The 22,033-nt window shown below is 42.2% G+C and overlaps 1 protein-coding gene across 2 annotated transcripts in view; it reads right to left on the bottom strand.

The window, feature by feature from the left end:
* slc38a4 (solute carrier family 38 member 4) overlaps positions 1-20,826 on the bottom strand; it is a 62,706-nt gene extending 41,880 nt beyond the window's left edge. The window contains exon 1 of one of the 2 annotated variants that reach the window (XM_030045968.1): positions 20,730-20,826. The gene's annotated coding sequence lies outside the window, so the exon portion shown is untranslated. Of the gene's footprint in view, positions 1-1,783; positions 1,826-20,729 lie in introns of those variants that run through there. The other variant, XM_030045967.1, reaches the window with a different exon arrangement.
* Positions 20,827-22,033: the final 1,207 nt, after the last annotated feature.

Genomic DNA, 22,033 nt, shown 5'->3' with positions numbered 1-22,033 from the left:
TTGAACACGGTGAAAAGCCTCGTCTTCGGTGTTTAAATCTCATTTTTCTTCCAACACAGTAAAAAAAAAAATCCGCAAGTGGGACGAGATGATCAACTTGTTTCCTGAATTTGTGTCATTTTCTTGATCCTAGTGCAGCTAATCTGCCTTATTCTGCCTTACTTCAACATATTTACGCTGTAAAAATGTAATCCCCGTGGCAGATTTAAAACAAATCGAGATTTTGACACTGAATTTGAGACAAAATGACTTTTTTTTTTTTTTTTTTTTGCACAGTAGTGTTAGGCCGGCGTCTGACTCCCAGCGTATAAAGTTCGTCTGGACGATTGTGTTTTCTTTTTGCCAACTTGTTGATTTTTCCTCTGCGCTCTACAACCTGATATCTCCCGGCCAGCGGGGATTAAGTGGGTACATTACCGTTAACATCCCTATCAAACACGCCGGTACACCTAATCTCTCTGTCGCTGTCTGCTGAGTGGACAGACAGAGAGAGAGAGAGAGAGAGAGAGAGAGAGAGAGAGAGAGAGAGAGAGAGAGAGAGAGAGAGAGAGAGAGAGAGAGAGAGAGAGAGAGAGAGAGAGAGAGAGAGAGAGAGAGAGAGAGAGACACTTTCTCACAGGATTTACCAGTCTGACTGGGTCACATATTCACCCTGTTTAACACTCTCCTGGCTGCAGCACAGAAAACACACACATTTCTCCAAAAAGGCGCTGCACCACAAAAGACACCCGCTGACCTTCGGAGTGCGTGTGCATTTAAACCCAAACGCACAGCTCGTACAACTTTTGCATGATCATTATTATTACGCAAATCCACCCCAAGGCTCGGGCTTCGTCTCGTGTAGGTGTCGCATTGTCGTCGCCGCCGCCTGGCACCTCCGACTACATTTATGTCTTGAAACTGACTTAGAAAGGGGCATGCAGCCGGTGTTTAATGTTTATGCACGGGGGGAAATTTGCAGTGAGGAAACAGGAACACCAAGTAAAATGAACAAAACCTGGCTGGCATTTAAGGATCCGTCTCATTTCCTTGATAAAAACCGAGCACAGGCATCACACTTGCTCCTGTTTTCCTGTGGGTGAAGTTCATTCCCAGGACCGGAGATCAAACAAATCAAGTTTGAATCGCAGGACATCAGCTCTGCAGCCGTGTATTTTAGGCATTTAAAATAACAGAACATCCTCTAGCATGTGCACAGCAGCATCAAAATATGCATCGTAAGAACGGAAATTAAGTGCAATGTCTGCTATGTCGGTGTAGAAAACGCTGAAGGGGGAAAAAAAAATGTACACAAAATACTGACTTCTAGGACAACTTCCTGGATCTTTTGTATTCTAGCGTCTCTGCAAAGACACCCCGCGATTATGCAAGAAGAGACAGGCCTCTCGGTCGTGCAGAAATATCCGATTCATCGAGAGTGAAGCAACAGGAGGCTGGAGAAACCCTCCTCCGACGGCAGAGAGGCAACAAAAAACCCACAGCGCCTTCCACCCAAAAACACACACACAGGTCTTGCATCAGCCGAGCAGCTGGGAGACAAATTCCAGCACATCCCCTCGTCCTGCGTCCATCTGTACCTGCGCTGATGAACGCCGCCGACACACCCTGCTCACAGTTGGGAAGCTGGAGAGCCAGATCACGCCGTCAAAAAAACAAAAAAATACAACTAATCGTATTCAGGAGGAGAGCAAATTACAAGATGAGATCTGGTTCCTGCATTGAAACGCAAATTATTTCATTTCATGCAAAGCACAGCACAGCACAGCACAGCAGGCATACTCACTCGAGGAAAAGCTCCTTTAAAAAATGAATCCCAGGATTTTCCTTCTTTTGTATTTTTTGATTTCCAAGGTTTAGTTTTTTTTGTTTTTTTTTTCCTCTTTCTTTGGTTCTTTTTTTGGTCAGAGAGAGGCCAGGCGAGTCGAGTGGGTGAGGAGCTGCAGCTGTTTTGTAACTCAGGTGAGAAGTGAGGCTTTTAAAAGGGAAGAGGGAGGGCCGACCCCGACCAATGAGGAGGTCAGGCCCCTCCCCCCTCTGAGCACACTCCTAACCCCCTACAAACACACACACACTACACACATACACTACACACACATACCAAGTGTGCCTGAACAGAGGACACAAAGGCCAAGGGGAGGACAGTAGCTCAGAAATTAACAAAAAAAAATTAGGAAACAGGTAGAAATGAAGATCAGCGGCAGTTTTTTTTTTTTTTGACACAAGAATTTTTTTTTTTAATTAGAAAAAACAATCCCTGAGAAATTACACAGCGATACTAACCCTAACCCTAACACAGAGGAATCCAGTTTGAGCCAGAAAGAGAGAGAGAGAAGAAATGACTGACAGCAAAGGGAAGAGAGAGAGAGAGAGAGAGAGAGAGAGAGAGAGAGGTGTGTTAATGAAGAGGAAGGAGGAATCTAAAACTACATCTGACACTTTAACCCTCTGAAACCTAGATTATTTTCTTCATCTTTCTCTTTTTCTGAGTAAATTCTTTTTTCCTTTTCCCTTTTTATTCTTTATAAAAATTAAAAATTACTACTTTTGCCAACTGTGACGCTTTTCTTTGCTGCAAAGTACAAATTCCTCAGCTACAAATATACAAAATATAAAAAAGTTTTTAAAAAACTCTTAAAAATGTTAAAAAGAAAAAATCTTTAAATATTTTCTGCATACAAAAATAAAATAATTTTAAAATCCTGAAAAATCGCAGGTTTGACCCACAAAATTGGCTAAAAAAAAAAAAAAAAAAAATGGGTTCAGAATTGAGCTGCGTAAATTTGTCACGATTTTTAAACGACTTTGAAAGACCACGAATCTCATTTTAGGTTTCAGAGGGTTAAAAAAAAAGTGCCATTTCCAGCTCGCCTCCAGGCGTCAGATAGGAGTGTGTGTCCCGGCGCCGTTAAATAGCTGCTGTCACTTCCAAGACACGGTCACATGACGCGTCACATGACCACAAACGCACATCTAGAACTAATTTCTCCACTCGGGGCAGAAGCAGCAGATGAGAGGTGACACAGCAGCTGCTGTTGCATCAACAGCTGATCGACCCCGACGCCTGGCCTCCTGGTCTCACACACACACACACACACACACACACACACACACACACACACACACACACGGATGCATGGGCATGCTGAGGGTGACTGTCCAGGGTTCGGGATGGGCTGTGCCGCGGGCTGACCAATCAGATTGCCACGTTTGGGATGTCGCTGTGCCCAAGGTCATGTTCGCCTCAGGGATGGTAGTTTTATCTATGTCCACTTAATAATGCCGTCCACACACACACACACACACACACACACACACACACACACACACGATTCCATGAAACCAACTCCACTGTCTTTTTTCCTTTTTTTCCTCTGATTTGCTTTTCAAACGATCACCTAACACAACTGAAACAGAAAGCATGACCTGTTCTGCAGGAACGCCGACACAAAGCTCCAAACTGTCAACATGTCATGACAAAAAAAACAAACAAAACTTTTCATTGTTTTCATCATTATTATTAATTTTAAATACTTCACGTATGTGGACTTTTACTATTTGCAGTGTGAAGCCTGACCTCTACGGGTGAAAAGTGAAAGTGCCCGGTCTTTGGTGGCAGGTGACGTCACCACCTGTTCATCTCTGCGGGTGGTGACGTCACCTGCCACCAAAAACCAGGCACCCTCACTTTTCACTGGACTGGGATGGGGTCAGACCAGGTCACGCACTGTTTTGGTGAATGGACCAGACAAAGGAGAGCTGGGGTGATCAGTGGGGGGGGGGGGGTTGCACTGTTGTGATCTGATCATCCAGACCAGCTTTGGATTTGGTCCCGGACGTGTTCAGCCACAACGCTTCTGTAATGTGAACGCTAACAATGTCCCAGTGTTCTCGTGTCCCAATGTCCCAATGTCCCAATGTCCCAATGTCCCAATTTCCTAATGTCCCGATATCCTAATGTCCAAATGTCCCAATGTCCCGATATCCCAATGCCCCCATGTCCTGAAAACACTGGAGGAGCGCCTGGTCACATATGAGGGATGAATGTAATGTGAATGCTAACGATGTCCCAGAGTACTCATGTCCCAATGTCCTAATGTCCTGATATCCCAATGTCCCAATGTCCCAGTGTCCCAATGTACCGATGTCCCAGTGTCCCAAATTCCCAATTTCTTAATTTCTTCCTAATGGCCAAATGTCCCAATGTCCCCATGTCCTGAAAACACTGGAGGAGCACCTGGTCACATATAGAAGTGAGGAGGAAGAAGAGGCGGGATGGAGGTAGTTGGGAGCGAGGGATGAAGAAATCAAAATGAGAAAAGAAAAGAAAAAAGTGATTCTGACTGAGCTGGGCTCGATCTTAAATTTGATCGCAAATCACTGGAAATGCAATTGAGATGCATCTCTCTTGGCTGTCCAAGGAGAAGGATACTGATACCAAGTCTGAGCAGGTTGAGAGGTTGAAAAACACTCAAAAATAAAAAAAACAAAACAAAACAAAACAAAAAACCCCCCACAACATTCAATTCAGCAACAAAAACACCCAACAGAAAAGATTCTTCACTGACAAAAGAGAAAAAAATGTCGTCTTCTGAATCAAGACTTAAACTCATGATTGAAACTTTTTGCATTCAGATACACAAAACCTTACTGTTATGCCAACAGGCAGTGCAGGTCACAGGTTTTCCACTTACTTTAGCCCAAAACAAACAAACAAAGAAAACCTCATAAAAGCAAAACACAAGTTCACAGCTTCCCCTTCAGGCCTGGCATTTCGGTTCTCTAAGCATCAGGAGCAAACAGAGATAAAGCAAGAACTGAGGATGCCGCCAAATCATCCCTATAGAGGAAAACAATGCAGCCGAGTGAGCGACAAATTCCCACTGGCCATAAATGCACCTCAGGTCTCAGGACGGCTCAGCGGCCACAGGGACATTCCTTAAATGGCATCGCAAGTCCTCAAAGAGCGAGGGGGCTCCACACACAGAGCGGGAGCCCGGCGTCTCTCGGCCAATCACACGCGACTAGGAAACCCTCCCTGAGCCAATCCCGGGACATTCCAAACTGGGCCGGGGGGTTAGATAGGCCGGGGGGAGGTCAGGTCACAGAGTTTTTTCAGGGGAGCTGGGAGGGGGGGGGGGGTGTCACAGTAACAGCAACAGCCAGCTATAAAAGTAGCTAAGTGTCTAAGTGTGAAAAACAATCAAACAAACGTCAACAAGCCGAAGAACACTGTTTTTAATCTGCAGACACATGAAGAGATTTTTAGGAATTCGGGGGATTTGCGGTGCTTTCAATCCTGTGCCAAACCCGCCGTGTCCAAAAATGCCGGCACAAATTCTCCGCTATAATTCAATATCAATATCGATTTAGCATCCTCCAATGAAAATGAATCATGATGAATTTGTGATATTAAAAAAAATACGGGTGTAAAACCGAACAAATTCAACACACAACACACACAACAGAGGTGCCCGAGGGCCATCTGACCACACACTTCAAATACTCTCACTGTATTCATTCATTCATTAATCTGCTAAGTGGCACTTTTGCCCTTAAAAGAATGTGATTTCATATCGTTATCCCAAATGTCAAAGTGATCTGAAACAAATTATGAAACATTTGAATTTTTTTTCTTCTCTCTTGTACTTGATATTATTGTAGGTTTCAAAGTGAATGATAATTTGATCACTGCCCCCCCACATTTGAGGCAAGCTCGGCCTCCTTTGGACGAACCTTGATGGATTTTGACGTCGAGGTCTGGCACTTTAGCGCCCCCAGCAGGCCAACGGGGCACTAACAGGGCTCAATATTTCAGTACTTTAATATTTCATTATCTTGATCACTGCCTGGTCAAATTTGGTAAATCTTTGGGGAATGATGTGTTTTTACATTGGTAGTCAGTATGTACAAAATGAGAGTGACTGGCCCACCACAGCGCCACCAACAGGCCAAATCATCCCCAGGCTTCAAGCATCAACCATAGAAAATACACTCACACCCCGGGGCAACTTATTTACTTATTTACAACTTGTTAAGTGTGTGACTTTAACAGATATCATTACATATTGATATTGAAAGAATTCTTTATGATTGTGATATTAATGTTTCCTGTGTTGCTCGGCTCTAATCCCACATTAATCCAATTCTCAGTAACTTGCAAGATGTAATTTCTGGCCTCAAGTATCTCTCTTTCTCTCCTCTCCTGTCCTGTCATGGAAAAAAGAGTCAGCAGAGGAATTCACAGGCGAAGGTTGAGGACACTTTTGGTGCAAACTTTAAGCGACGCTCGGCTAAATCAGGAAGTGACTGTGTGTCGAGTGCTGACCTCATGCAGGTCTGTGCTGTTACTTCACTTCACTCAACGGCTTGTGTTTTCATGCAAATGAGGCCGAGGAGTGTTGATTCATCGCCACACAGCACTACTCTAATTCAGTACTCATCTGGTCTCATGTTCAGTGTCTTTTTACTGGTGCTGGTAGTGAATATATATTTGTTTTTGTTTTGTTTTGTTTTTTTCAATTTACAACAATAAAATGAAAACAAACACAGCCTATGTTATCATTCTCAAAGTCCTTCAGTCCTGACTTATGCAGTGCAAAATAAATACGGAAAAATAAATAAAGACAAAAAGAAAAAAAAAGAAAATGCAAATAGTCATGTAGTGCAATAAATAAATAAATAAGGATAAATAAGGATAAAAAAGATGAAGATAAAATATAGAAATAATAATAATAAAAAACTGCTAGTGGTATGATATAAGCCTACTTGTTTCCAATGCACTTTAATTTGTTTCAGTTAATTTGTTTTCAAACATGGTTAAAAAATAATCTGGAGGCAAGTGGGATTATGTCATCCCCATTGGCACATTTTTAAAATTTGTTTGAAAATACAAAAGATTTTTGACAGTGAATATGAGACTACAGATGGAGATGTTTGAGGCTTGCAGGTCCTGTGTGAATCTCCTCCACACACCAGGGACTGAACACTGAAAACACAGATATGTTCTGCACCAAGCACGGCAGTCCTTTTCCCTCTCAGCTTAAAAATCCTAAAAAAAATCATCCTGAAGACGAACGGGACTCTTCTCTCTCGTCTCAAAGTGTTTCTCAGGTTTTGCTGGCACACTTCTGACCCTTTAAAAAGTTCAGTAGTCAAAGCTTCAACCTGACCGAGTGCACGTCTTTGTTTTTCCCGGCTTGTGTTTGACGTCAAACTCCATCCTGCTCCACCAGGCGAGGGTTGAGCCTGAGCCCGAGGACGCTCTGTACTGTACCATCGATTGATCCAAAGTTTGAAAGGTCAAACAAGCAGCCGAGCCGCTGGAGATGAGGCGACGCGGCGCGGCTCCAAACCCACACGGGCGCTCACTATTTGCTTATTTTACTCTCATTTCAGGTTAGCCGCTGATTTTTCGCTGCTCATTAACCCCTGCGTGTCTGTTTGGGATGTCGTAAAGATCCCAAACCAAACGCTCGGGGCAAACGGCGCCCCCCTCGTCAGATAGTTAACTTTTAACCGGGGGTTTGGGTTTGGTTTGTGGAGAGGACGGAGCAGGACGGCGGTGACGTGAAGTCGGGGACATTTTCCGTCACAGGAGGCTGACATCAAACGGACAAACAGGGATGTTTTTACCGCAGATCGAGGGCTTTCATGACCTTTCCTTTTTAAGCTGAAATATCCACAGGCTAGCTGGAAGGTCTGAGAGCCAGAGTCACTCCCAAAATAATACAGAAACTAAAAACTACTATGCACAAAATCATCAACAAGACAAACAGACTCATCTTCAGAGTTCAAACCTTGTTTTTCTGAGACACCCCCACTTGTTTCCAAAGCTAATCAGTTTGTTTAAATTTTTTCCACCTTGTTAGAGAAAAAGAAACGTCAAAATCAAGATTTCAACACTGAACATGCAATATTTTTTGCAGAGCAGTACTATTTCGGGCGCCAGTGGGCCCATCTGCTTTGTTCTGCCTTGTTTCAATGTATTTCTACTTGTTTCCAAAGCTGATTTTTTTCTTCTAAATGATTTAATTTTTTTTTAATGAATCAATTTCTTTACTTTTAATTCATTTTCTGAATTATTTTTTGTTTATTAATTTATTTTTATTAATTTGTTTTTACCATTACCTATTATTATTTATTCTTTTATATTTATTCTTTTATTTATATTTTTGCAGTGCACAAGTAATTTATTTTTATTATGTTGTTTATATTTATTTTATTTTTTTTTTTTTTTTTCAGTGCACATGTCATTGTTGAAGGACCTTGAGAAGGATAATTTGGCTGTCTGTGTCCATTTTATTCATGGGAATTGTAAAAATAAACACATAAATACATAAAAATAATACTGGCTACTGATACCCATACAAATACATAGCAGTATTGTATACTGGTGTGTATTTTTAGAGTGGTTCAAATAGCATGTTTGTTTTGGACTCCACGACTCTTGTTTTTGTCTGAAACTTCACGTGCGGCTTGTTCATCCTGGCCAGGGCTCCCTTGAAAAACAGGAGTTCAGTTTCAGTGGTGCCACGCTGGTAAATTAAAAGGTTAATTACAAAAAATAAAAAAAATGAAAAACAAAAATAAACACACACTTGAGTCTGTTTCTTTTGTCCAAACATGTTTGTCCCCAACCCTTAAGACGAGGAATTTGAAGGTATCTAAAATAAGCCTTTACCTCTCAACCTCGTGACACGCTGCAGATGCCACACACACACACACACACACACACTCCGCTGGTGAATCATCAGCCACATGACGCCCAAATATCTGTTCAATTTGACAGGAAAACACAACCTTTAAATATTTTTCTGAGCGCTGTCAGGACTGTGTGGCAGCAACGGCGGCCTCTCCGGGCTCCACGCCGCCGCCCCGTCCCCCTCAGCTCCTCTCAGCTCTTTTCACAATGTTTGTCACCATGGCAACAGGCTGATTACGTGGCAAACTGCACATCATATGATACTTGGGCTCCTCACGGCATTTCACGCCTTGCGAAACGAGTACGTCTTCAAAACAAGCCCCGTTTGTGCTCCATACGTTCCCTTACAGGGAACCAGAACCGACTGATGTTCCTCTGCTGGTATTGCAAACTACTTGCTTTTAAAGGGGCATTACACTAAAACTGAAGTGAGGACCCTGTAGACTCAACTGACATGTGGAATAAAACACATATGATGGTTGAGTCTAAACGGTCCTCGCTGCAGTTTTTCATGGTGCAGCTTTTATTGTGAAACGACAAAAGGCAGAAGCAGCAAAGCAGAAGCAGGCTCCTCTTCTCGCCTCTGCTGACTGAGCTTTTATTGTGAAAGCTTCCACAATCTGTCTCTGAGCATTTGTTCTCTGTAATGGATCTGATTTGAAATGTAATGAAGATCACTGACTTTAAAAAAAAGTACAAATGCACAAAAAAGTTCCTCAGTTACAGTAACATGAGGAAATGGAATTAGTTCCTTCATCCTGTGCTTTATGTCCCTTTAGCTGCAAAGCTGACAGTGTCTCGTGGACATATGCATAAAGTACTTTGTCTTCTTCTATTTGTGTATCTGTATACTGGTATTTGCATATTGTTACTTATACTTTTTTTTTTTGCATGCATGCATGCATATAGGGACTAAGGATGTAAATTAGCATTCTTGCTAACTCCGGTTTACATCTAGTATTTTATGCTGATGTGCATTAAGGTGCTCTGTCTCTATCAAATAAACTAATAAAATAAAAACAAATATTAAAATACAACAACAGCTATGATGTCACGGTTATGTCAATTTTATGAACACAACTTCAAAGAAAAGGTGTCCCATTTTACAAATACTGTACTTTATATTTTGCAACAAAATGAGGATCAAACTTTAAAGCGGCTTTCACACAACCCATTCGAAAACTTCTCCAACTAATTTTTTTTATATGATTAACAGCCTTCAAGGGGACAGCCTTCGTGGGATTTCATGTTCGTGATGCTATCACACTCCATTGCGTTGCAATAGCATGGCTAACAAATGCTAACCGCAGTTTCTCCAAAAACAAAAACGTTGCATGAAAACTTTTCTTGAATGTCTAAAGAAGGAGTTCAATTTATCAGCTGCAAAAAAAACCTGAACCCTTCCTGTAAACGTTGAGCCTGACTTTAGGAAATTACCCGGCTCCCCCCCTTTTTTCATTCCTTGCAGCGCTCGCCGAGGTCAAGTTACAACGCCTCGCTGAAATCTGACGTTAGAGTTTACATGTCTTGGCGCTCTGCACTTTAACCTGATAGTCCGTGTCTCGTTCTCAACTCTGCAGCAGTAAAAAAGAGGAACCAAGTCCTTAAACATCTGTGACATTAAATCTTTTTATTTAGTTCCTTAAATATGTCATATCTTTCCAATACAGACAGGCTCCACTTGAAAAATGGCTTGTCTAGTTTGTATAATGTATCGTTAGTGAGGAGTAGTGGTGGTTTCAGTTGTTAAATGAGCAAGAAAGTAAAAAATTACCAACTTATTGTCAATTTAAAACTGCCACAGGAACAGAGCCTGACGTTAAAGGAATAAAATCATCTTTTCCCTGACTTCCCCAGACTGAGACGAGACGTTTGGTATCATTTTCTCCTCTGTATGTCCAGCAGTTTGGTTCCTATAGGTAGCCTTTCGTGTTAGCTTAGCATAAACACTTAAAGTCTATAGGAGTCATTAGCACAAATCAACTTCCAAGATAATAAGAAAATAAGACAGCTTCAGAGTTGCTGTAATGTTTATTTTTTTTCGCTTTGATGATGCTTGGCTAATGACTCCTATAGACTTGAAGTCTTTCTGCTAAGCTAACAGGAAATGCTACCCATAGGAAATGAACCACTGGACGTACAGAGGTGGAAATGGTGTCCAACATCTCGTCTCATTCTGGGGAAGTCGGTAAAAGGGGATTTTGCCCAAAACGCTGGAGTATTCCTTTAAGAACTTTACATTAAGACAGCTTCGTAGGGCATTATTTAAATTTCAATGTGGCGTTTCTGCTGGAAGAAATGCTCCGGCCAACAGAAGTCTCTGTGTTCTTTGAAATACTGAATTAATTGAATCCAAATCCTGTGTACTTTTACATTGCACCGTATGTTATGATGATGGAAACTGTTTTTATAATTTAAATGACCTAAATGATACCAAAAACAACCTCTAAACCTCATGAAAGTGCCGCCAGACTCTCAACATAAGGAAACTTATTTAGGCGTGTGCTTGTTAATACCTGCCCACCGGTTTCTCTTATGTAATTTAGTGGCTTGTTTTCGTCCCCAAAGACGAATTAACATCTGCTTGTCACATTCAGTGGCCGGCTGTGATGATTCGGCATGCCGCTGCCTCCTCAGTGGTTAAGTGAAATTCCCATCTCCTTACGTGACTACAGACAGACAGAGAGAGAGAGAGAGATGAGGTATCTGGCAGCGGCGGCGGCGGCGGAGCATCTGTGGTGAGCCGAGTGAAAGTTGCAGCTTGGGTCTGATCCCAGTGGGTGAAAAGGCAAACTCCTCAGAACAAGAAGCTGTCGGAGTTTCCACTTGGGAATATTTACACCAAACACAGAAGTCAGTTACATGAGGTACATCAAGAGTCAAAGCCTTTCCTCCTCCTCTTACACTGCAGTCAGACATTTTACATGTTGGATGGATATGGGCAACAGGCCAGGCTGGGGTCAACTCTTACTAACGTGCCAACAGCGTGAAGAAATAATCGACTATTGCAGATAAATCAATGTCCATTTTGCAGCAACTTTTGCAGTTTTGCAGTCTTTATCCACCTCATTCATCTTTTCTAAATGCAACTCTTTCCTGCTGCATAGGGAGAGATATTTTCTGATGTATTTGGGATAAATAGAAGAAGAACAACAAGTCCCGCCCACACTGTTTGATTGACAGGTGTTCTTTGGGAAGTGCAGTGCAGAACAACATGGGGAGATAAGGTTTGTGTCCATGAGCAGCGTCCAAAATCAACATTTCTGCTCATCTGCCAATAGCAAAGAGATGAGAGACTGTATCACAGATTATTTCATCAACCTACAAAACAAATAATAAAAAAAAAAAAAACCCTCTCACAGTGCTGCAGAAACATTGAAATGATAACTCTGAATGAATTTCCTGACTTTATCCACTTCTCCAACAAAACTCTATGTCTCAACAGGCTCTATCCATCAGGCAGCAATGAGATCCTGGTTTCTGATTTGTTCTCTCGTCTGCCAGGCCTGAGCCCAGCCAACCACGTGGAGACGGGTTGTAGTTTATGATCTCCAGACTTGTGATGTTCTCGTCTGAATTCAAGTTCTACTGAAGAACTTTTACTAAAAGCCTGACGGTCAGTGTTTGTGTGAGTTCTGCTGCCAGGCTCACACCGCCTGCTTTAAACGACAGCTTTTAGGACTTTATTGTGCAAAACACTTGCTAGAGAAGTAATCAAAAAGTCATCAAATGCAATACCTTATGTTACTTTAATGTAGTAACTAAAATAGCTGCATTACTTGTTACATTTTTAACAGGGTAACTAGTAATCTGTAACATATTACAGATTGTCTTCCCCAACACTGCAGATGGAGTCAGTTTTGGACCCTGCATGAGGGTGCGAGTCATGCTGAAAGATTTTTGTAAAATATTGTGGAAGTTGGTAAGTAAATTATGAACCGGTGACAGGAAAACTTTCTGGATTGAAGTTGGATGAAGCAGGAGAGCAAATCTAACAAGCTACAAAATCAAAAAGGTTGAATGATTCACTTAAAGGATCTACAGCGGAGTGGGGAACCGAGAGGCTGCAGGTTTTTATTCCAACCAGAAACTCCAGCAGGTGGTTTCACCTTCGGGCAGAGAGGAGGAGCAACTCGGTGAAAGTTTCTGGTTGGAGTAAAAACTCTGGGTAATCCACGGCACCTGGTCCTCCAGCCCTGATCTTCAACATCAACCTGTCGCCACATTCAAAAGACAAAACACACAAAAATTCTGCTGTCAGTGTTGTGATGTGAACTGGAAATGGACACGCACACCCGAGCCACAATAAGAGGGAAGTCTTAGGCCAAAAACCAGTGAACAATACAGTTTATCCCACTGGACAGCACCAAAAAACATCTGATGAACAGTAACTTGAAGTAAACAAGCGTCCTGCAGTGTGTGTTTGTTTCATAAGACGCCCCCTGTGGCCTTCAGTAAACATCATTTTGACCTTTTGCTCTGTTCTGGCCTTGTTTGTGAAGCCCTTCCTCGCTCCGTCCGTCTTTATCAGCCGCTATCGATCTGCTCGTGTGCTCATGACGGCATCGCGCTCCACGCCAAGCTCTGGGGTCTCGGCCTTGACTTTACTACAGGTGCATGAAGAGGTGAGGCTCCGGGTCTTTCCGCTAGATGGAAAGCGCTAAAAAAAGAGGCAATCCACTACAAAATTACACCCTAAGAGTCACTCACTGTGTGCTCTTTCTTCGCTGAGTCTGGAGGAATGAAAGCAGTCGTGCTAGTTTAATTTGGGAGCGTTTTGGACAGATAATCTGCAGCTGTTAAGTCCCCAATTCGGAGATATCATCATATCATTAGCTGTTTCAGAGATTGGGGACAGGCTGCTCATTCAGCAGCAGGCCAGATTTCCAGGGATTTATCAGTGAATTTGTTTGCTCTCCACTGGTTCACAGCATTTTGAACGCCTGCCAGTCAAAGCACACCACGTGAAACATTTTGTACAGAATGCAGTGTATTTTCAAGCACCCGGGCACAGACAGTGAACTGCACAGCTAATCCACCTGCGGGGCTGCAAACCGAGTTATCAGGCGGCTGCGTCGACGTGACCCACTCCCACTGAACAAACGTCTTCTGTGGGATATTTTGTAGGTCAGAAATGTGCAAACCCGCCTCTTTACCTCCACTCTGAAGCCCTCCAGCTGTCCGCGGCGTCCTGCTCGAGATCAAATTAAGTAAAGCAGAGGAGGAAAGGGACGGCGAGACGGTTGCATCCTTCACGTTATGTAAAAGCACGAGGAAGATGCGGGTCAATTAGTTTGTGCACAATGAAGTCACACAAGGAAAACGGGTCAAAGAAATGCACGGTGTCCTGGGACGAGGGGCACATGCAGGGAGGGGTGAGGGGGTCTCTTATGTGTGTGTGTGTGTGTGTGCATTTAATGTCTAAATGGAACGAGATGGGGTGTGGTTTTTAAACTTTTTCATGTCCTGAGCCGCCAAGTTGACTCGCATTAAACTCCGAACCCCGACTTGAAATCATTTTGGCTTCAGGAGCCTCGCGATGAGAAAACATATTTATGGTTTGTGTTAATTCATTGGCTGCCAGCTGTTTTCAGAACAGAAAGCCCCATACTGCCAGCGTTTTAGAGCATTTTAAGCGATCTTTCAAGACCCACAGAATAGTTTGATCTATGACTATGTAAACACCGAAACCACCAAAAGTCTAATTGACGTCGCACGCCGTCAATGGCAGCCACTGAGTTAATTATGGAGTTTGTGTCGGTGTCGTTCTGGTCAAAGAGACTCAAAGTGGTGAGATTAAAGATTAAATCATAATGTTAAAATAATCACATGGGCATATTTTCGCGTAGCAGCAATGTCTAAAAACAAACCCGAGCAAATTCACTTGATTTGTTTCAAAAACATGGGAAAAAGGCAATTAGGAAATAAGCAACAAAATAACTAGAATATTAGTATTAAAATTGCAAAAAAAAAAAATCCTGGGAAGGAAAAAAAAAAAAAAGGCCAAAAAACTGAAAATAAACATGTAAATAAATAAATAAATAAATAAATAAATAAAAATAGTGGGATTAAAGTAAAAAAAAATTACCAAACAACAAAAAAAGGATTAATTATTACAATTTTATATTTAAAAAAAGGGTCATATCAGTGTTGCTGAATTGATGCCTGATGTCTTGTGTTTAACGGCGTCTGAACGCATTTAAAACTACAGCAAAATTTAAATATTCCTTTTTTGGTTGAGGACCCCGTGGGAGGCCCTTAAAGGCCCCCTGGGGGTCCACGTGCCCCACTTTAAACCCCACTGATCTGATCTACAGCTCATTTCTTGTTGTGTCGGAGCCCGGCTGTGAACCTGGAGCGATGCCTTCACTCCTAAAGTTTTCAGATTGTTAGGAAACTGAGGAAAGTTTCCACAGGAGGCGACAGGAGGAGGAGCAGCACGGCCTCCCCCGCCTCCTCAGCTCCTCTCTGCCTTTTCAAACGATAATGTGGCCGACCTCCCGCTGCTCGGAGAGGCCTTTCCTTTGTTTCATCAGAGAGTAAAGTTGTTCACCTTCGAGCGTCACGCCTCCAACATGGTGGCCTCTCTAAAGACCGACCGCCATGTCTCCCACACGCTTATCGCCTCTCCTCCTCGCCGGCACAAATAAAATCCCAGCCCTTTCCTGAAACGATGCGGCGCGACACTGCAAAGCTGAGCTCCGATCGATTTATTGACTTAAACTCTGGCAGCCCCGGCTCGAAGGCTTATTGCCTAACAGAATCCAAAGATCAAACGCCGACTGGAAGACAAAACAAATCACAGATCACAGTTAATTCACTGAGTCTTGTGATCACGATTATTGATCACAACCACTGGCCACATTACCATTTTGCACTGGACAGTCTTTTTCCAGTGCAGTATCTCAAGTATCTCAAAGCAGCAAAGAAATGTTTTCAGTCTCGCTGCCCAATTCTTGTCCTGTTTTTTTACTTACAAAATTCAAATAATCACCACTTTATTACTATGTGGCATTAAATTTAAATCTCACTGATGTGATATCTGAAGCTTACGGCCTAAAAAACAACCCAAACCTGGTTTTAGTTTCTTGATGCCAACACATAATCAACACACAAAAGAATGAAACCTGCTGTAATGTTCACGGCTTGCGTTTTTTTCCATTTCCTGTAGCTTGGAGTTACGTCCTTGAGCAAGGCACTGAACCTGTAGCTGACCTCTGACCTCTCATGGTGACAGAGATTTTCCCTGCAACATTTTTCACATTGAACCACAAGAAATGTGATGTTGATGCAGCACCACTGATCTGACACTGACATAGACTAATATAGTTTTATTCTCATTTTTTTTACATCATTCATTTTTATTTCATACTTGGAATATCAAAAATAGATATACAATATCAGTCAAAATTTTAGACACAATCTTATTATTCAATGTTTTTCTTTGTTTTTATTATTTTCTACAGTTTAACACTGAAGACGTAATAAAAATAAAGAAAAACATTGAATGAGAGGGTGTGTCTAAACTTTTGACTGACACTGTATGATGTATTATTATTATTATTTTTTTTAGTATTCAAAATATTTTTAAATTACTGTATACTATTTATTTAATTATTTTTTGTTTGTGCAAATTTTCTGGTGATTTTTTTTTTTTTTTTTTTTTTTTACTAATATTCTCAGTAATTGTTTTGCTGACTTGCTTATCAACTTTTTTTCTCCTGTATTTTTGAAAGAAAACGTGAATTTGTGCAGGGCTCAAAGGGTTACAGTGTCACCACATTTAAAAAAAAAAAAAAAAAAAAAAAAAAAACTATAAACACAGTGATACGGAGCGGTCACTTGACAAACGGTGCAGAGTGTTCTCATCACGCTCGTCGACTTGGTTAATTATGCAGCGCCTGGAATAAAAATAGGCTCCATCACATTGTGTGCCGCCGCCGCCGCCGCTGTGCTGCCTCTCAGGTTTCACTTCAGCGTGGTGACAGTGTTTTGGAAAAAAAAAAAATCACGAAAATCCTCCGGCCTCCTGTGGGACAACCTGCGCCTTTGTGTCAGTGATACCCCTTCCCGTCCCGTCCCGTCCCGTCCCGTCCCGTCCCGTCCCGTCCCGTCCCGTCCCGTCCCGTCCCGTCCCGCCGCTCGTGCTCCACCTGACTCGCCCTCCAGCTCAAACTCGGTGTGTTACATCAGCCGGTGGCCCCTCGGCCCCGGCTGCCCTCCCTGTGCGTTTTGACCTACATCTGTTATGTCACTCAGCCCCCCCTTGCCTCCTCCCCTCCAGCCCAACAGCCGGTGAGATGGAAAAACCTCCCCGCTGACAGGTGTGTGTGTGAGTGTGTGTGAGTGTGTGTGAGAGGATAAATGAGCGCACAAACGTGTCCTGGCTCTGTGCCTCACCTGCACGTTCCCAAGCTAACACAGCCGTCTTTATGAGGCGGCGACGGCTCCGCAGGTGCAGCTTTACGCTCCGAAGATGACCGACATGCCCATCCCATCCCGCCCTGCCCCGCCCCGTCCCGTCTTGGCGCCGGTAAACACCGCAGAGCCAGGAACGACATCACAACTATGACACTTTCATATGAGGACACGTCTGTTTTACCGATTTCTCCGACACGGCCACTCAGCCTTTGTCCGGTTTGTGAATCTGTTTCCATCGTCTGTCCTAAACGCTGTCCTGTAGCTCTTTCCAGCTGCACAGGAAGTGATGACTTTATTATGGTTTGTGTGCAATAAACAGAAGAAGAAGAAGAACTGGGTAGCTGACATGAGCAGCTGAGCAGACAAAGAAAAGAGAAACTAAAACTACAGTCACAGGAAATCCAAGGTAATCCATAAAACCTATGGGTGAAGATTTAAGATGACCCACTGACGCCCAGCGCAGATGAACAACAATTAGTCGAATAATCAATCAGCTGCCAACTACCAAATTAATCGCCAACTGATCATTTTCACTGATTTTATACAAGAAAATCTCCAAATTCTCAGAGTCCAGCTTCTCAAAAGTGAATATTTCCTGGTTTCTTTCGTCCTCTGTAACAGTAAACTCAATATCTTCGGGGTATTGATTGTTTTGTTGTTTGGGACAAAACCGCTCAAAGACAATCCGAGGACGGGAAGCAGTGATCGACGTTTTTCATCATTTGCTGACATCTTGTGGACCAAACTGATCGATGACTTGGGAAAACCCTCGTTAGTTGCAGCTGCAGGACAGCGGGAATAAAACCCCTCACTCTGGCAGAGATACGCAGCAAAATGCATCCACCTGAAGACACTAATCAACTTATTTCCAGGATTTTCTTGAATAAAGTGTCAGTTTCTTGATCCTAGTGGCTGATCTGCCTCACTCTGCCTTGTTTCTACAGATTTATACTCATTTCCAGAAACAATAATGAAACTGCACTGGAAACAAGTGGGATTATCTCATCCCACTGGCCGATTTTTTCACCTTGTTTAAAAGAAATACAAGATTTTAACACCGAAGACGAGAGTAAATGACTCGCTGTGCGGCTGAACGGACAAAAAGAAGAGAAACTCAAACTGCATCCCATGAAAGTCCAAGTCCCGCCCACACCGTTTGATCGACAGGTGACGCCAAATATTCCAGAATACCTCGACTGACCGCACCTTGTTTCCCCTCTGCTAACCTGAACACATCTGGCAGATTCAGCCAAGCGAGCGATCTGATTGGTCAAAGACGTGATGCACCTGTAATAGAATAGAGTAGAGTAGAAGCACACCCAGTTGTGATTTACTGGTCTCTATGGCAACTCTAGTGGCATCAAGGAATATAATTAGCAATTTTCCTTAGTTTCCTGATTTTTTTTTTTTTAAAAACATTTTATTCTGTTTTTTATTTTATTTTAATAAATACATGTCACTTTAAAGAAAACTTCAGTCACCTTCGCTTCTTTTGCATCACTGCTGCACCTGTAATCACTCCAATTCACTTTATTACTTTATTTTATTCTTATGTATTTATTATTATTATTATTAGGCCTGCAGAAACACACACTTTAACTGTTTATTCAACTAATTTACTGTAGAATAATTTTTGACCTGTAGGACATTTTCAATAATTCGACAGTGAAACATCCTGTGTATATAAGTATGCTTTGTACATATGCTCAATTTCTTATTTCTGTATTTTATGAGTAATATGCAATATTATTGTATTTTTATATATATAAATTAGGATTAATGCACAAGTACAATTAATGTACATATTTCTACATAATGCTTTTTTTTCTAAAGCACATACTTGGACATTTCTTATAGTTTTACTTATGCCTACAGTGTATTCTAATTTGAGCAACTACAGCTGACCCAGTTTCCTCTCAGGAATGAACAAAGTATTTCTGATTCTGATTTCTGATCCTGATACTTTTAATAACATCTAAAATAATAAAAAAAAAAGTATGTTAAGAAAAAGCACTGCTGGCTCAACACTGAAATATTTTCACCTTATAATAACACACACACACACACACACACACACACACACTCTGACACAGTTTGACTGGTGTTTATATCAAAAATACAGTTTAAATGGATGCAGCGATGCCTTAAAGCACTGGAAAAGAAAAAAGAGGTATGGTTGTGTGTATGTGTGTGTGTGTGTGTGTGTGTGTATGTGTGTGTGCACGGCTCACTGTACAGCAACCGGGTATTTTTAGCAGTCAGAGGGGTATTGATAGAGCTGATCTCACCACTGAAACATGCCCAAGCCAAACTATTCTGTAGGATACTCTCCTTGCTGAAGCTCATGTGTGTATGCATATGTGTGTGTGTGAGTGTTTCAGGTCTGACAGTGGAGTCCTGAGCAGATGGACCCATGTGGAGTGTGTGTGTCTCTTGAATTACACACCCAACAGCTTTATATACCCACACATCCCAGCCGAGCCAAGCGGCAGCGACATGAGAGAGGAAAGCCCCTCCTGGATACATGTTGCTGCTCCGTCTTATGTAACACCCTATGCAGCCTCTTTTTTCTCCCCCCCCCCCCCCTCTCCTTCTTCTTCTTCTACTGGTGATGATTGATATTTTCCAACTTCCATTAAAGGTGCGAGAAGGGAGGAGCTGCTCGGTGCAAACACACTGAACCCCAGCTCCCATGTGCTGCGTTTGCCACTGCCAGCTCGACTCTGTGCACTTTAAATTCACCTTCACTCATGAATTTGGCACTGATTTTTTTTTTTTTTTTTTTTTTAAACCCACATGGGCTTGTGACTGCAATCACAGCACATTGACCAGTCATTACTCGTCCAGCAGCTCAACCCTGCAGGCCACAATCACATTACTGCCTGGTGAAAACAGTTCCCCTGTGTTCCCCGGTGCAGGATATATAACACACCTAACTCAGAAACTGCACTGCAAACAGTCTGACGCTTGAGCCATAAAAACTTAAAAAACCTCCAGACAAACACATTTCACATGTCGCCTTTGTGGCTCCTTAAAACGCGGAAGGCACAACACAGACGGGCTCAAGTTGACTTTCTAGCCTTGTTAGAATAACCCGGCGAACATGCAAGTGGAAATGCATGTGAATTAAAAAAGGAAAAAAAAAAAAAAACGTGTTGTGTAAGTTTAAGCCTCCGGGCAGGCAGCAGGGTGAAGCTCCTGTATAAATAAGAGCAGCGTGTTTGGCGCTTAATGCTGGTTTTGTGTTGACTTCAGGCAACACCCTGCGGGAAGCGCCTCTCGCTGCTGCCGGAGACTCCTGCCCTCACTAGACACCGACTTTAAACATGAAATGCAAAAAAAGAAAGAAAGAAAAAAAAAGCACGCACACCTCTAAACCCCCCAGTCACACCTCTGCACAGGTACATCCTGAATCAACCTGAACATTTCCTTAATTCCGCTCCAGCCTCACTCGTTTATTCTAGGAAAGGGAATAAAATCTGCCCCGCATGGTCCCCATCCCGGCGCAGGACGCGTGGAGAGGTAAACAAAAGCAGAGCACATGCACGAGCAGACACAGACGATAATACAGATTTTAATTTTTTTTTTTTTTTTTTTAAAGTCCTACCTTGTGTTTTTTTTCAGTGTCGCGGACAGCTGCGGTGGCGGCTGAGGAGGCGGACTAGTGGAAACCAGTAGCGGAGACCCTTCCCATTTAACAAGCAGGGAGACCCAGTGGAAATTTCCATCCACCATGTGATGGCAACTCTTAGTTTGAGGCGTCGTGTTTCACGACCAAGTACTGCGAGGGGGGCTCGTTACAGCGGGGAGTACTCAGATACTTCCTGAGGGAAAAAGTAAAAGAGAAAAAAAAATATGTAAAGATCCACCAGAGGATATTCCTCTCAGGATTAAATGGGAAATGTAATTATCTTACCTTATTTTAATCAGTTGGTGTCTCTAAGGAGGATTCAAGTAAATTATGTTGCAGTGTAAGAATCAGAGTGTGAAGTGAGTTTGTGCGCAGTTCATGAGGCAATTAAAAAAAAGAAAAGAAAACGAAGAAAAAAAAGAGAGAGAAATGGTTTGTTAGATTGATGCCAGTTTAGTCGGTGTCCGTTTTCCCGGTGGAAATCCTGTGTTTACACTCCGTGTGTCCACAGAAAGCTGCGAGCCTCGGATCCTGCTTTAAAGGGGAAGTAGGGAGGAAATCATCAGCACCAAAAAAATTGAATGTTATGTTCTAAAGTGTAAAAGTAAGGTTATATTTAGGCTATGCTGTGGCTTACACCTCTGCTTTCTCTGTGAAACTGCAGTCAACACCTTGAAATTAGCACTGAAACAAGTAGTTATCTCTTCAGTTAGTCAATATGCATGAATTAATTATGATTTCAACAATTGATTTTTCCCCCCTTTCGGCCATTTATCACATAAAAAGGCCAAATATTTGCTGATTCCAGCTACAGAAGGAAAAAAGACACCAAGATCATCTTCCTTTTCTTTGTTCATATTATAAAATTATCACTTTATTTATTTTACTGTATTTTTTGGCAGCTGATCAGCCTGTAAGGAGGAAATCTGAAGACATCTCTTTGGGCTCAGCTGGCTTTATATTTATTTTTGATACTTTATAGTCTGGTTAATAAATTAATCACAAAAGTAAAAGGCAGTGCAAACATATTGTTCATATTCTTCCTGAAAATGGAAATCTGTTTGAACTGAGTTTTTGTTTTTTGTTTTTTATCTTTGTTTTACTTCCATCTTTGTTGAGATCACCTGTCAATCAAAAACTGTGGGTGGGACTTGGATTTTATCAGTTCTTCTTCAGTTTATTCCAAAAAAAGAGAGACATACACATATTTTCCTGTGCAGCAGGACAGAGTATAAAGTAATAAAGACGTCATGTCTCAGTAAAATCTTACTGCGGCCTGA

Source organism: Myripristis murdjan, chromosome 23 (genome assembly GCF_902150065.1).
Source record: "Myripristis murdjan chromosome 23, fMyrMur1.1, whole genome shotgun sequence".
Classification (NCBI taxonomy): domain Eukaryota; kingdom Metazoa; phylum Chordata; class Actinopteri; order Holocentriformes; family Holocentridae; genus Myripristis; species Myripristis murdjan.
Note: the sequence above shows the minus strand (reverse complement) of the source record. Positions and strands in the feature narration are given on the sequence as shown.